Here is a 9,915-nt window from a genome sequence, read left to right on the forward strand (position 1 = left end):
TGTTTCATTTAGACCACAGGGGACAATGGAAAAGGGGGATAATATGTCCTCTTTAAATACATTCAAACAGCACCAGCTCACAGAGATGCTCATTGCTCTGCAGTAAAGCAGATTTTTACAATAACTGTTTTATGTGTGTCAGCATGAGACAAACACACACTCACACACACACCTTGTTCAGCTCAGTATGTAGGCCAGCTGATAAGACCAGGGACAGCAGATAAGCGTGACAAATATACGACGGTATGGAGGAGGGAATATTTCAAACCAGCAGTCGGTCTGTTTCTGTTTGAGAGTCTCACACTCTGACTTATATAACAGAGATTTCACCTGACAGAGCTCTCAGAGCTGTAACGAGCTGTCGTCTGTTTCTGTGATCAGAAACGAGGTCAGCTGTGAAACGAAGGGTTAATGACAGTCCAGAGTCCGGCGCTGATATAAGAATAAAGGAAGAACAAGTTTAACCTTTTAACCCAGAAAAAAAACAGTCTGATTACACAGTAACACAGGAACTCAGTCAGCACCTCGTCCTGAGCTCATAGAGTCAGCTGTTTCTGGTGTGTATGTGCACGCGCAGGTACACACAGGTACACACAGGTACACACAGGTACACAAATACACACCGGTACACACAGGTAAACATAAAAACACACAGGTACACACAGGTAAACACAGGTAATGTTTACAGTCCATGGCTATTATCTATCTAAAGCTTAGTCGAGGATATGTGCCATCATCACCTACAGCACGGGAACAGATGAAATTGAAAGTTTCCCCGCATTCATTGCAGCCATTTTGCTGCCCAGTGTGCCGTGATGCATAACAACTCAGACCAGGCTGGTGGTACAATTCTCTCCCTTGTTACTGTAAGTCCTAATAGTTCATTTAAAGAAAACAGTGGTATATGGTTCAGTTAATAAACACTTCAGAGTGCTGGTTGGATTGAAAAGACTCCCTACTTAAATGAGACAAACACAAGTGACCAGAGGAGGCGGGCAGCACGACTCGGTCAGTTTTAATTTAACAAAACATCTTATACATCACAAAGCTAAAGGTTAAAGTCAATACAGACACAAAGGTAACAAAAATTAAAACACAACCTGAGTTGTCTGAGAGTTGAAGCTGCAGCAGCCAGGATGATTAAAGCTGCTGAGGGGGGTCATAGAGATCAGACCTCACCTGGTCTAACCTCAGGCAGCGGGCCTCCATGATGCAGCTCCAACTCTTCATGCAGTATTCAGCTCCATCTGTGGTCTGCTGTCCCTGCAGGACCACACTGAACACACACACACACACACGTTAATATGGACACACACAGGAATGAGGGGAGGACGAGGACACAGGAAGGACTTAACTGGGTCGGAAAAATTAGGACATGTTTATTAAAGGGGGGTGAATATTGTAGAGCAGGTCTAGACTGAGGCACCTGATCAGGTAACAGCTCAACATCATGATTATTGTGATTTCAAAGAACAGATGGAAAGATGAGAATCACTCAAAGACTCACGTACAGAGAAAAAGAGCAGCAGGATTATGCTGCATTCATGTGCTCCTCAGATGATCCCAGTTTCCGACTTCTGCTGACTTCAGTGTGTTTGCGAGCTTTTAGTTCGGAAAGTCTGAATGTTGTCATTTTAAAATTATTTCCTCCCAGACTTGTTTCTTCACTTTAACTGCTGTTCACAGAGTGATATAGATTAATTCGTAATTTTTTTTTTTTTTTTAGCATTTAACAATACTATCAAGTCCGATTTAACATTACCTGACTTTTTAATCAAATATAGTAAAATAAAAATACTAAAATATTGTTTTAGCTAACGTACCTGACTTGTTATAAGAGGAAGAATGTGCAACTTTTCGATCAAGTAGATGTCGTTCTTTAGCCCCAGCATGAAACCAAAACAAACTGTGGTTAGGCCACGCCTCCTCCATACTGGAGCGTCCGCTCTCCTCCAGAGACACACCTCCAACCCCCTCCACTCACGTTTGCGCAAAGAGTTTAGCACAAGCGGAGGACAATAATAAAAAGTGTCCTCTGCTCGAGCTGCAGTTGCCTGTGGCCTGCACTGTTGTGTTAGCATGCTAATGTTAGCGGTCTTTAGTTAGCTCGTTCTACTTCTTTTCGCCAGTCCTTGACTAAATAAGCTTTTATACACAAGGGGAGGAGCCGGCCGTTCTGCACCTCTTTTTTTGTCATTCGACTTCCTACACTTCGTATAGACAGTCTGTGATAAAGACAGAGGAGAAGACAGGAAGTGACATCGTAAAGGAACGTTAAAGGATGTTTCACACTTGGTTCATGAGCTTGTCAGACTGGTGTGTGTGTGTGTGTGTGTGTGTGTGTGTGTGTGTGTGTGTGTGTGTGTGTGTGTTTAGTTGGGTTAGGGTGAAAAGGTGACTGACTTGCACACAGAATAAACAAATATTAAGCCCATGATGCTTGCATGCGTTAATGTGTGTGTGAGGGATATCTGCCCCTCTTAGTGTGTCAGTGTGTGTGTGTGTGTGTGTGTGTGTGTGTGTGTGTGTGTGTGTGTGGTGCTGACAACAGTGTCCTGACTGTGATGTGGACAGTTAGAGGTGCTGACAGCCTTGTGTTGGTTCAGGGTCCTGCTGGGGGCTGTCGGGGCAGGTTGGGGCAAATGCCCTCCTACCGCCCCCTCCATTCTCAATCAGATCAGTGTGCAATGTCCTCCAGTATAGTCTAAGCTTGTAGCAGTATGGGCTGGTCCAAGCCTAAGGCAGCCTGAACTATAAACTTCATCAAAAAGGAAAGTTTGAAGCCTGCTCTAAAAAGTAGGAAGGGTGTCTAGGGGCTCTTTGGGAGGTAGAAGGCTCTACCTCCCATAGTACATTTAGAGACTGTAGGTACCACCAGTAGGGCTGCATTCTGGGAGCATAATATTCTTGAAGGGTAGTAAGGCACTATTAGCTCTTAAGATAAGATGGAGCCGGACCATTTAGAGCTTTGTAACTGAGAAGAAGGATTTTAAATTAAGTTCGAGATTTTATAGAGAGCCGGTGCAGAGAAGCTAATATAAGAGTAATGTGGTCCCTTTTCCTAGTTCTAATCAATAGGCGAGCTGCAGCATTTTGGAGTCTTTAGAGACTTACCTGAGCACCCTGATAGAAGAGAATTACAATAATCCAACTTAAAGGTAACAAATGCATGGAATAGTCTTTCTGCATCGTTATGAGTCAGGACGTGGCTGATTTTAGAGATATAATGAAGGTTAAGATAGGCTGTGCTTGAAATGTTTATTATGTTGGAGTTAAAGAACATATGCTGATCTAAATGACCTCCCAGAGTCCTGAAGCTGTGAAAATAATTTCCACCTGAAATGTGAAAAAAACTAATCTTGTCATTTAAAAAGCACATACAGATCGGCACAGAGACGAGAGGTTCATTCATGGAAAAACTGAGCAGATGTGAAGCGACATTTAGACGGAAAAGGTAGACATCTGATCACAGTGTTAGCCTGACTGACCTGTGTTTGCGTGTGTGTGTGTGTGTGTGTGTGTGTGTGTGTGTGTGTGTGTGCGCGTGTGTGCGTGTGTGTGTGTGTGTGTGTGTGTGTGTGTGTGTTGTCAGAGAAAGAGAGAGAGAGAGAGAGAGAGAGAGAGAGAGAGAGAGAGACACCGGTCAGTCAGACAGACTACAGTCTTTCCATATCTGTCATATCCTGTTATGAGGAAAAACAGTGAAAAGGAAACATACGGGAATTAAATGGATATTAAATCGATCAAGGACGCAGAATGAAAACTTTATTTGTATAACACTTTGTGAAAAAAGTTACAAAGAGCTTCATATGTTCAAAAGAGAGCAGAACTATGGAGGCATGGATGAAAGAGTTTTTGCAGGCCTGTCACGAGTGGATTTTAAATAAAGAATGCATTAAATACATAAAATAAATGGTAAAAAACTATAAAATAAAAAACAAAGATAAAGCAATGGAGTGAAAGGATTACCCAGATTTTAAGGTACACTTAAGGCAATTTTCAGTCACAATTTGTGCTTATTTGTTGGGTTTTTGGACTATATAAAGCTCACGCTGCAGCTTTCTTTATATTTTTTACATATAATTGCAAAGACGGAGGTAGGCTACATCTGCTTGTGATAAGTTGTCTTCCTTTAGGTGATCTGTCATCGTGTGCTGTCATCCTTAACTGTCCTAGAGTCAGCGGCGGAGCAGCACGGCTGGAAAAAGAAGGAGAGGAAAGAGAAATGAGGACGATGACAGATGTGGAGAACATCAGCTGTGACTCAGGAGAGGAGACGACGAGCCAAAACTGACATTAGTCTCTGATTTACATCTGAGGAGGGATTTAAATCTCCATAACTGCTCCGCTCACCAGGTTTCCTCTCAGAGAGAGAGAGAGAGGGAGAGAGAGATAGAAAGAGAGAGAGAGAGAGAGGGAGAGAGGGGGGGAAAGAGGGAGAGATGGGGGGGGGGGGGGGGCTCTGGTCTACTAAAGGTCGCTCCATCATCTCCATACAGAGGTTAGGTTGTCATTAAGAATAACCTAAGTAGATTTTTTAAATTTGAGATGTAAATTGAAGAACCAGGTAATAATCAGCATGGTCAAAGATGGCCTAGCGGGTAGGTTGTGCCCAATGTATAGAGGCTAGAGTCCTCTGATGTGACGGCCCGGGTTTAACTTCGACCTGCGGCTACTTTCTTACATGCCATTCTTCACTCTCTCCATGATTTCCTTCTCTATCCACTGTCCTATACAAATAAAGGCCCAAAAAAATCCTTAAAACATCTTACCAATTAGAGTGTCAGCTCTCATTGTCACACTAGGCAGTCTGTACCGGTGGACATGAAGTATAATATCATAATAGGCCTGGCCAGTGGGGACTTCATGCTTCAGCATAGTATGGGGCAACTGGGCCTAGTGTGAGTATGAAGACGAACTGAATGTTTCAACCAAGCAGCAACCTCCTGTGTTGGAAAATGAAGCCAATGCTTAATTGCAAATTCCTGCAGTTCCTCGAGTGTCCATCCACTAGAGGCTGTCTGCTGAAGCACAGGAAGTCACATACACACCCATTCTAAAAAGCCTGTTTTTACAGCAGAGATTAACATGTTTACAGCCTGGTTCAAAAAAACAAATAGGTGTGATTAGCTCATGTCTCAATCGACACACACTGTACGGGGGATGAATGTTTTGATGACTCATCAGTTTTGATTTGATGAAGGATAAGAGTTATTCACAATCACTAACTCAGTTACTAACCACCTACTTTCCTGGGAGCTCTTGAGCTCTCTTAGGCTCCATGAGATCGTTGGTTGACGGCCTGCCAGAACAACCCTGTGAAGGCTGTTTCGTCATGAGCCGGGGATCCAGCCGAAGATTTCTGTCTTTTAATAAGGCAGTTTTTTCTTACCACTGTAACTTTTGCTGCTTTGCTAAAGTGCTCATGATGGATAGGCCGGGTCTTTGTAATATAGCAATAAGTAAGGTCTTTAACCTGCTTTTTGTAACATTACAATGAGTAAGGTCTTTAACCTGCTCTTTGTAACATAACAATGAGTAAGGTCTTTAACCTGCTCTTTGTAACATAACAATGAGTAAGGTCTTTAACCTGCTCTTTGTAACATAACAATAAGTAAGGTCTTTTTACCTGCTCTTTTGTAATGTTAACAGACAAAAAGTAAGGTCTTCTACCTGCTTTTTGTAAAGTATCTCGAGATAACACTTGTTATGAGTTGACGCTATACAAATAAAAATTGATTGATTGATTGATTGATTGACAATAAGGCGTGTAGCTGACCTGACTGACAGGTGGCAGAGGTAACGGTTTGTCAGGAGGTTTAAAACCCGCCTCAGCTCCAGCTCTCAGCCTGTAGTAAGGTTGACTGAACGTTAGGCTGAGACAGCATTTCCAGCATGGAGACCGCCATCGATGGGACCCCAGCGTCCCCTGCAGAAACAAATAGGTGATGTCACTCAGGCTTCAAACATCATTATTTACAGTCTATGGTTTAACTCAAGTCAGACTTTAACCTCAGTGTTAAAGAAACATATTATATGAGTTAAGTGAAAGTGTCGGTGATGAGGTCAAAATGTCGAGAAATACGTTAAAATGTAGAGGAAAGAATTCTCTGTCACTCACTTTTCTCTTTCTGCCCTCAGAAAACTCGAACTGTACGGTAAGAAATATGTTAATTAAAGTAAAGTAGAACAGAGGAGGAGCACTGAGCAGCAGACAGAGACACACACACACATATACACACACACACACACACACACACACACACACACTTGTATCTGTTGCCATGTGAGGCTATCACAGCAGAGATATAGAGCGGTCTGTTTGAGAGACAAGATAGTGACATAACAGAGGTAAGTGTGTGTGTGTGTGTGTCTGTGTATTTATTTCTTTATGGATCTGGTGTGATAGCTGTTTGTTGTCAAGTGTGTCATTGAGTAACAGTAACAATCTCTGACCCTCGATGTTTGTTTCCTTCTTCTGCACACACCTCAAAGTCTCCCCTGGTTTAAAAGTGGCGAGGGTAACTTGGTGAGTGACTCAGCTGGGACCATCAGGTGAACTCGTTCGGTGTTCAGGTGGAGGCAGTGAGTGAGGTGACATCACACTGAAGCGTGTTTCTGTTTGGAATGCAGCCCCCGCAGTCTGAGAGGCCATCTGGATTGAAGATTGACCCGACATAGCTGTGAATGATTTACAGCCTCACACACAATGCACACACACACACACACACACACACACACACACACACACACACACACACACTGACACACACGCACACAATGCACACACACACACACACACGCACACACACACACACACACACACACGCACACATACACACAGACTGTTTGCAGGTTTCAGATACAAACAAATTTGAACTTGATTAAAGATTAGAGGTGCATGCGTGTGTGTGTATGTGTGTGTGTTCTGAGTGGTAATTTTAGTAGACCCGCTTGCACTTTGCATCCCCACAGCGTTCATAAAGAGCTGTCATATCTAAACATAAACGCTTCAGTGTGTAGTAGTTTGTGTAGGAAACAAAATGTGACACTGTGTGTGTCTGTGTATGTGTGTGTGTTTGTGTGAGATTGTGTGTGTGTCTTTGGCAGTCAGTTTCAAGGACGGGTTAAACGCTGCTGTCTTTTTATAGCACTAAAAATTCACCCAGTGTGCATGGTTACGTGTGAGTGTGTGTGTTTGTGTGTGATTGTATGTGTGTGATTGTGAGTTAGTGAGTAACTTACTGAATGAGATATAACAATGGTGTGAGTGTGTAAAGGGTAAAAGGTTGTTGTGAATCAGACATGTGACACTAAGTGTGTTTACATTGACTCGAGTATTCCGGTTTTCATCGTGTTTCTGAAGTATCCCGTTTTTTTGTTCATGCATGTGAACATCATATCCTGATTTAAGAAACCCAGATCAGCCCTCATCATGGTTTTTAGCCAAACGATTCTGCTCCCTGTAGGACTCAGGATACTGTGGCACTTTATTTGACATGGGCATCACAGATACATTGGACAACCAGATGCATTGTTTAAGTGCTTTAGCATACATGCTAGTTTCAACACCTTACCCTGGTTCTGACAGCTGCTGACTAACTGCACAGATGAGGCCTCAGACAAGTGATGTATCACCAGAGTAAACATGGCGGCAGCTACGAGAGCATCTTACTTCTTAGGCAAAGGAAAAACTGAGTTTTTTCTTTCCCGTTGCTGCAACGAGATGCTAAACCCAGAATAAGCCACAGTGGTCTCATTTTTCTCAGATTTCTAAATTGCAGCGGTTTGTGTTGTAACAAATAAACATCACAGGCGTCTTCACAAATAAGATGCAGTGATCAGAAAGTATTTATCATGTACACAGGGATATAAAGAACCAGGTTTCTCTGAGTGCATGTAAACGCCACATCCTGAATATGATCAGAACCAGAATAAGGCTCATAACTGGGATACTCAAGTCCAAGTGAAGCATTTACCTGGACTTGAGTATCCCGGTTATGAGCCTCACTGAGAGAATTTGGAGGGAAAAAGTTTTATTAGTGTGTGTGTGTGTGCGTGTGTGTGTGTGTGTGTGTGTGTGTGTGTGTGTGTGTGTGTGAGAGAGAGAGAGAGAGAGAGAGAGAGAGAGAGAGAGTGTTTGTGTTGGCATGTACTCTCCTGCATGTCCTTGGGCCGTACTGTCAGTGCAGTCATAAAGCAGATGAATCAGTCCGTGTGTGTGTTTCTTTGTGTGTATTTTTCATTGTGAGTGTGAAAAACAGACATGGCTGTCAGAGCGAAGGATGACTCACCTGACCTGTATTTTATACATCAATCTTTATGTGGTGACAAGAGCGATAGGAACTGGAGCGGAACGAGAGGATGAAACGCTTTATAGGCACGTAGCATTCATAGCTGCCAGAGGCGAGAACGGTGCGGAGGCCGGGAGGGCAAAAAGAGTATAGGAATGTGGCGGCCACTGTTGGACACTCTGTGGAACTGCAGCACGGGCATGCTAAATTTAATCTCTTCAAGTTGACAGAGTTTACAGCAACTGACAACCGCAGAAAAAAACAATATATTTAGAAAAGCTGAAAGTTTACATCACTTGTGATCCTCATCGAGGACACAGGACCCCGATTTTAATCACTATAAAAAACAACAAAGTCGTCACCAGAACTTCCCTTTGGTTATGTTTGCATTATATTGTATTTATCTTCCATAAGTAATAAAGTCACAGGAAAACTATATGTTTATAAATAAGGGCGCTATTTTTTTTTCTAGCTCAAATAAGCATCCTAAAAATGTCCAAGATTCTGTTGACAGAGTTATAATTACACGTTAGACTTCACCCATCCATCCCCTCCCCTCCCCCATTTCACTCCCCTCTCAGTTTAGTTTTCATATCTGCATGCTGGAAAATCCCCACAGGCTCAGTGCTCGGCTGTTATGCCAGGAATGACAGAAATGGCCGCTTGTCAGTCAACTGAGTCACAGCAGCCCTGAGCATTAAACAACAATTAAACAACTTTAAGCTCCGCCTCTTTAATGAACTCTTTAAACCAAGGCTGATTTTTATTGGTGCAATTATTGGAAGCAATAGTTTTTTTCTTGCAGCATTTGTAAAAACAGAATCAATGCGTTTGATGCTGTCTCACAACACCCTCATTAACATTAAGATTCTCCTGACATCCAGGTGTTGCATCAGGAAAATTAAAACAAATCTTTATTATATTCATTTTAATTAATAATCAATCAATCATTATTTCTATAGTGCCATTTCATAACAACTGTTATCTCAAGACGCTTTACAAAAGACCATATGGGAAAATTTGCAGGAAGGATTTCTCCTTTGTATTCTTCACGTTCCTGTTCTCCACACTTCCTCGCTGCTAAGGTGAAGGTTGGAGCAGGCCGTACATGAAGGAGGATGGCGGTGGTTATGGGGACGACACACTCCGATGGTGGTGGCTGGGCGTCGGGTCCTATGAACAACATTTAATGCGCTTTGTGGGTTATTGAATCACCTTTCAAAGGAAGAACAAGCGTATATAAGTGTGTCATCAGCATAAAAATTGACAGACAATTTAGAGTCACCAGTTAATCTAATGAGCATGTCTTTGGACTGTGGGAGGAAGCCGGAGTACCCGGAGAGAACCCACACATGCACGGGGAGAACATGCAAACTCCACACAGAGAGGCTCCAGACAGACGGGGAATCAAACCAGGAACCTCCTCACTGTGAGGGGACAGAACTAATAACATCATGTTCAAACATTACTGGGAAATGTATACAAAGGTCTTTTGGGGGGCGCTGGTGTTGCAGTGGTTAGTGCGCGCACCCCATGTATGGAGGCCATGGTCCTCCAGGCGGGTGGCCCAGGTTCGAATCCGGCCTGTGGCTCCTTTCCCGTATGTCATTCCCTGATTTCC

The 9,915-nt window shown here is 43.0% G+C and overlaps 2 long non-coding RNA genes across 2 annotated transcripts in view; both read right to left on the reverse strand.

The window, feature by feature from the left end:
• Nucleotides 1–3,743: 3,743 nt before the first annotated feature.
• On the reverse strand, nucleotides 3,744–6,253 carry LOC114920981 (uncharacterized). The gene is made up of 3 exons (XR_010666990.1): nucleotides 6,122–6,253; nucleotides 5,780–5,929; nucleotides 3,744–4,198 (listed from the first exon to the last, which is right to left on the reverse strand). It is a non-coding gene; the product is annotated as an uncharacterized lncRNA (long non-coding RNA).
• Nucleotides 6,254–8,106: 1,853 nt separating this feature from the next.
• LOC136180378 (uncharacterized) overlaps nucleotides 8,107–9,915 on the reverse strand; it is a 3,226-nt gene continuing 1,417 nt past the window's right edge. The window contains exons 1-3 of the long non-coding RNA XR_010667062.1: nucleotides 9,825–9,915; nucleotides 9,580–9,721; nucleotides 8,107–9,467 (exon numbers count right to left, since the gene is read on the reverse strand). The exon at nucleotides 9,825–9,915 is cut by the window's right edge and continues 1,417 nt beyond it. This is a non-coding gene — a long non-coding RNA (uncharacterized lncRNA). The remainder of the gene's footprint in view (nucleotides 9,468–9,579; nucleotides 9,722–9,824) is intronic.

The sequence above is a fragment of the Labrus bergylta genome, chromosome 10 (genome assembly GCF_963930695.1).
Source record: "Labrus bergylta chromosome 10, fLabBer1.1, whole genome shotgun sequence".
In the NCBI taxonomy this organism is placed as follows: Eukaryota; Metazoa; Chordata; class Actinopteri; order Labriformes; family Labridae; genus Labrus; species Labrus bergylta.